Source organism: Triturus cristatus, chromosome 4_2 (genome assembly GCF_964204655.1).
Source record: "Triturus cristatus chromosome 4_2, aTriCri1.1, whole genome shotgun sequence".
Lineage (NCBI taxonomy): Eukaryota > Metazoa > Chordata > Amphibia > Caudata > Salamandridae > Triturus > Triturus cristatus.
The window spans coordinates 243973483-243980125 of NC_140586.1; the positions used below are offsets into that span (position 1 = coordinate 243973483).

Here is a 6643-nt window from a genome sequence, read left to right on the forward strand (position 1 = left end):
AAAGTCATTCGAGGAGCTGCAGAAGGAATATGAGCTAGGGAACTCGGAGTTCTTCCGCTACGCCCAAGTGTGCCACGCCTTGCGGTCAGTCCTGGTAGAAGGGGAGAAGGTGCCTGAGTCCTCCCCGTTAGAGGACCGGATCCTGGATGGCCATATGCCAGAGAGTACGATCTCGCTCATTTATAAGAAACTTATTAATGTTCGGGCGGATCTTCTTCTAGGGTTGCGCGGCCAATGGATCAGGGATGGCCTTGAACTGGATGACGAGGATTGGCAGTATGCAGTTTCTTCTCCCAAAGAGGTCGCGATCCCCGCGCGCCTGCGGCTGGTGCAGCTTAAAATACTCCATAGGGTCTACGTGACGGGGCCTAGGCTGGTTCATATGGGTTTCTCTGAGGAGGGCTTATGTAAGAGAGGCTGTGGTATGGTGGGCACCTTCCTACATATTATTTGGGAATGCGGTGTGATCATGGAGTTTTGGAGGCGAGTTCACGAGGTGATGGGGGAGGTGACGGGCATCGTCATGCAGCCTGAGGCGCGGTGCTGTCTCCTGAATGTTTGGGGTCCTACTGACCACGACGCGGCACAGACTCAATGGGTGACCCTAGGGAATATGGTAGCCAAGCGCGACTTTGCACGTCTGTGGGGCTCTAATAGGCCACCTACATTGACAGCGTGGATGGAACACATGGATTGGAGCATGTTTAGGGAGAAGACAGTGTATTGTGCTCGAGGGCGCCCTCGCAAATGGCACTCTGTATGGGGGCGATGGAACCAGTACAGAGGGGGCATATGCCTGCCCCCAGACCCGGACCCGCCCGAGGAGCAGCTCTCCCCTTAGCCTTTTTTTCCAGCTTTGACCTCCTTGCTGATATGTGTTTGTCCTCTTGAGTCCCTGAATTCCCCTCCTTTCCCTTACTATAAACCTGTGTCTGTTGGACGAAACGGGGCTCGCTCCCCCTGATGGGAACCCTTTTGGTGCTTATAGTAATTATCGCCTTGCTTGTGTTTTGGTTTGGATTTGTGTTTATTTAAAACAGAACCTTTGACTACCCTGTCAGTGAAATGTGGACGCTCGTATGTGTTGTGTTTCTAAAGCTGCCGTACCTCCGGGTTGTCGGCTGAATAGCTGTGTCACTGATTTGCAAAATAAAGGTTTTTGAAAAAAAAAAAAAAAGAAAAAAAAGACTGGTTTGCATATGGCCATGTCTGAACTGGGGTGGCGTGGTGGGCAAAAGAACGATGGATTTAACCCAGATCTCTTGACTGGGGGAGAATGTCTGCATTGTCAGCATTCCGTCCATCATTTGTTTGTTGTAATGCTTTTCGCCCTAAGTGGGATGGGTATTCCCAGACGTGGGACCCGTGCTCACTACGCCACTGGAGTCAAGCTATCCTGGCTGATGACGGCTGATAGCCAGAAACCGGTCCTAGGATGCTTGATTCCGGTCCAGGGAAGACATGGCTTGGCAGTTCGGGCTGGACTGTTCCCATGAGGCACAGGGTCAAGACTGATTTGCATATGGCCATGTCTGAACTGGGGTGGCGTGGTGGGCAAAAGAACGATGGATTTAACCCAGATCTCTTGACTGGGGGAGAATGTCTGCATTGTCAGCATTCTGTCCATCATTTGTTTGTTGTAATGCTTTTCGCCCTAAGTGGGATGGGTATTCCCAGACGTGGGACCTGTGCTCACTACGCCACTGGAGTCAAGCTATCCTGGCTGATGACGGCTGATAGCCAGGAACGGGTCCTAGGATGCTTGATTCCGGTCCAGGGAAGACATGGCTTGGCAGTTCGGGCTGGACTGTTCCCATGAGAATGTCTGCATTGTCAGCATTCCGTCCATCATTTGTTTGTTGTAATGCTTCAGGATTGATAAGGCCTGCCATAGGGTTGACTGATGGGTTTATATGTGCAGTGATTTAGAATAGCTATAGGTAACCTATATCTAAGTAAGGGGTGCATGCACCACCTTACACAGGCTGCAGTAACAGACCTGTGGTGTCATTTTGAATGGCCTCACAGGGGTGGCACAATACATGCTTCAGCCCCTGGGAGGCCTCTGGGTTATCTATGCCCTGGGTACATGGTGTACCATATACTAGAGACTGATAAGAGTACCCCAGTATCCAATCTTGGGTGTACCTTAAGTACATGCAATCAATTTAGAGGAGAAAGCAGATAGACTGGGGTTCTGAATAGCAGGATCCCAGTCAGTCTAAGTTGGAAACAGTGATACATCAGCAAAAAGTGGGGGTAACTATAAGAAGCAGATCCTGTTCTCCTACAGACAGTGTAGCAAAAGAAGACTTACCCTCCATTATTTCAGATAGGACAGCAGCATAGAACCAATTTGGATGTTCTCAAATTGCTCAATCTTAGCACAACTCTTCTCTGACCAGATTATAACAATAGCCACTGGAGCTATGTGACTGTGTGGTTATGGTGTCTTCCGTATAATTAAGTATTTGCCATAATTGCCACTTAATCCATCGTCTGCTGTATAACTTAAACTTCTTAACTTCAAAAAATTGTTTCTAGCTCAAACGGATCAAAAGTTACTAAAACCGCTGCCATGTGTGTTGGCCAGTTGTGTCAGGCTCTTTGCGATGGTAATCTGGTCGTATGAAACTGTTATCCAGACATTGTTAACATATGTAACAATCAGTGTCAAAGCCAATAGGTCTTGTCTATAAGACCTATAGGCTTTTTTAATGATTTTTTAACCACGTTGCTCAGCATCGCAGCGTCACACATGGTTAGAGAGTAGGGAGAGAAAAGCACACAAGGTAGATGTCAGAAAGTGCCCTCTTTTTGCATGGTAGCCCACCACTTTTTGCCAAACTGTTAATGTACTTTGACTAAGTGTGCCCTGCGTTCCTGACAACCAGGTACCCAGGGCCTATGTTCTTTCCCTAAACTGCATTGATACAAAACCCAATTGGCACCCTTTGGCCACATGTAAGCCCCTTGTAAATGGTACCTTAGGTAACAAGGGCACTGTGGCCAGGAAAGGCCTATAAGGGCTGCAGCACTTATTGTGCCACCCTTAGAGGCCCTGTACCTTTACACACACACACTACCTTTGCAGGCTGCGTGTTTTGGTGCAAAACAAAGTGAAGAGTGGACATGGCACATATCTGTGTGTAATCCTGTGGGGAGCGCTTAGTCCGTGTTCCACTCCCAGTCGCACTGCGATAGTGGATACCCGATCCAGCCAATTTTTCTCCATTTGACCATGTTCACTGTTCATCTGATTTTTAACCACAAAATTTACCGAATTTTTAATCTCGCTTTCCTGATCCACATATCTAACATCATGTATTTTGGAAGCTTCTCATATTAACATGTGTCCATCCGGACCTCTTCGTGAATACGATGCAAAGTACAAAGGATAGTTCAGAGCAGCAAATCTTTATTCAGAACCCAATGCATTTCGGGCTTATTTCCAGCCCTTCGTCAGGGGTAACTGTAAATCAACAATTGCAAAGATTCATCATTACTACTTTTTGCCATTATCTGCTGTAATCACATAAATATGTATTTAATCTTGCGCATATAACGTTTTGTACTAAAACAGGCAGTTCACATTAAATTCAATGAAAAGACCAGGTGTCAGATCCCCGTAACCCTCTCAACCTTATTCCTCACTCCCCCAACACAAATAAAAATCGGCATGGTCCATTTGTCATCCCGCGTACCGAGTAGTATCAAACTTTCATACTTTCCCCAAAAAAACCTTCCCTTAAACAGGCAGTTCACATTCAATTAAATAAAGAGACTAAAGGTTCAGTCCCCGTGACCCTTTTAACCTTATTCCTCGTTCCCCAGACAAAAGTTGAACATCGGCATAAACATGTGATCACATTTGCATACTAGCGATTTCGCTCCTTCCTTCTTTTACATCATTGCCACTTTTATGTCTCTCTCACGAGTGTAAAAACGCTTCCGTATGCTCTTACATTCTTGCTAAACCAAACCTTTATATTTTTCACGTGCCCCTTCAATCCAGCAACTAAACCCACGCATACCTGCTCATTTCATAATCTCCTCCACGCTCGGCATGCGCCTCGGGCTGTTTTTTATCTCCTATATAGCAGACCCTGTGTTGCCACTCTCTTTTTAACTTCACATGCTCCGCCCCCCTTCCCGTATCGACAAATAAACCACCTGACTTCCGTAAACTGACTGTGCACTGCAGTACCCATAATGCATGTTGCTCTGAACTCGCTGTTTGCCATATGTGGAATCTTTGATCTTAAAACGCCCTTTATTGAAGTGTTACTTTGTTTTGGGTGCAAAACCAACGAGGGGCAATAAACATTGAAACATCTGAAGTGGTGGTATGCACACCGTATTTCTCACAATGTAATCCATTTTCTTTGATCCATTATTTTATCAAACTTTACGATTTGCGTGCGGTACTGGGCCATGCCATGCCCTGAATGCACCATCATTAGTACAATCCTGTGGGGAGCGCGTAGTCCGCGTTCCACTCCCAGTCGCACTGCGATAGTGGATACCCGATCCAGCCAATATTTCTCCATTTGACCATGTTCACTGTTCATCTGATTTTTAATCTCGCTTTCCTGATCCACATATCTAACATCATGTATTTTGGAAGCTTCTCATATTAACATGTGTCCATCCGGACCGCTTCGTGAATACGATCCAAAGTACAAAGGATAGTTCAGAGCAGCAAATCTTTATTCAGAACCCAATGCATTTCGGGCTTATTTCCAGCCCTTCGTCAGGGGTAACTGTAAATCAACAATTGCAAAGATTCATCATTACTACTTTTTGCCATTATCTGCTGTAATCACATAAATCTGTATTTAATCTTGCGCATATAACGTTTTGTACTAAAACAGGCAGTTCACATTAAATTCAATGAAAAGACCACCAGGTGTCAGATCCCCGTAACCCTCTCAACCTTATTCCTCACTCCCCCAACACAAATAAAAAGCGGCATGGTCCATTTGTCATCCCGCGTACCGAGTAGTATCAAACTTTCATACTTTCCCCCCAAAAACCTTCCCTTAAACAGGCAGTTCACATTCAATTAAATAAAGAGACTAAAGGTTCAGTCCCCGTGACCCTTTTAACCTTATTCCTCGTTCCCCAGACAAAAGTTGAACATTGACATAAAACATGTGATCACATTTGCATACTAGCGATTTCGCTCCTTCCTTCTTTTACGTCATTGCCACTTTTATGTCTCTCTCACAACGAGTGTAAAAACACTTCCGTATGCTCTTACATTCTTGCTAAACCAAACCTTTATATTTTTCTCGTGCCCCTTCAATCCAGCAACTAAACCCACGCATACCTGCTCATTTCATAATCTCCTCCACGCTCGGCATGCGCCTCGGGCTGTTTTTTATCTCCTATATAACAGACCCTGTGTTGCCACTCTCTTTTTAACTTCACATGCTCGGCCCCCCTTCCCGTATCGACAAATAAACCACCTGACTTCCGTAAATTGACTGTGCACTGCAGTACCCATAATGCATCTAATTACGCCAAAAGTAATCTGTGCTAACAATAAACTAGATGCTTATGCGTAAAATGTCACACATTTTTAACGTTATGTGGCCACAACCAGTCTTTATGTTTGTTTCTCTCGTTACCACCGTCTTGAATGTTGCTCTGAACTCGCTGTTTCCCCATATGTGGAATCTTTGATCTTAAAACGCCCTTTATTGAAGTCTTACTTTGTTTCGGGTGCAAAACCAACGAGGCGCAATAATCATTGAAACATCTGATGTGGTGGTATGCACACCGTATTTCTCACAATGTAATCCATTTTCTTTGATCCATTATTTTATCAAACTTTACGATTTGCGTGCTGTGAGAAGTTGGCCTGATGTATGATGTCACTAGTTCTAGTGTACACCTTATATCAGTCCAAATACCCTTATGGTGATTGGTTGTAAAGTCAACCTTATAGACCAGCTATCCTAGTGGTAGCATGGACAAGAGCAGTCTTAGGCTAAACTCTGAATGGCATGTGAAGCCAGCTGTGATACCATACATAATCCCTTGAATACCAAATGAAAGGACACCACAACAGATATATATATAAAATAAAGTGTATTTATTCTAAGCAAACCCTCAGAACTCTTTATGAGATTAGAGGTAAGTACAACACAGTCTTATTTATGCATACATTAAGTCACACAGGTAAGTAATACAGTTAGGCCCTAGGGGCCACGCAAACCATATACTAAGTAAGTGGTATAAGGACCACTGTCACGGAAATAGGATAGGCCTAGGCCTAGGGAATCGCTGGGGCTACACTATACTACCAAAGGTCAGGAAGTGGGAGGCCCACGGGATTCGTATGCAGAGTGGAAACACTCACGCGTAATGCGTAAAAGTCACTAGCAATAGTACAGTTTAGAAGTAGATAGATTTAGGACACTTCCGGAGTAGCTAGGAAGTTGAGACTTGAAACTTAGACACTAGGATAGTCACTATCCTGATGAGCACCGGAGTACCCAAGTTACCTAGCCCACAGGCTGCGGGTGCATAGGGGTGAAGTTGCGTCGGGTTTCGTCGTCGACTCCTATGGATGCCTGAAGAAAGATGCTGACAGGCAGTCAGTGAAGAGTGTCCGGTGGATCCCAAGGCTGGGATC

General features: G+C 45.1%; 1 long non-coding RNA gene across 1 annotated transcript; it reads right to left on the reverse strand.

The window, feature by feature from the left end:
* Positions 1-3401: 3401 nt before the first annotated feature.
* Positions 3402-5448, reverse strand: LOC146833554 (uncharacterized). Its single transcript, XR_014960251.1, has 2 exons — positions 5333-5448; positions 3402-4763 (listed from the first exon to the last, which is right to left on the reverse strand). It is a non-coding gene; the product is annotated as an uncharacterized LOC146833554 (long non-coding RNA).
* Positions 5449-6643: the final 1195 nt, after the last annotated feature.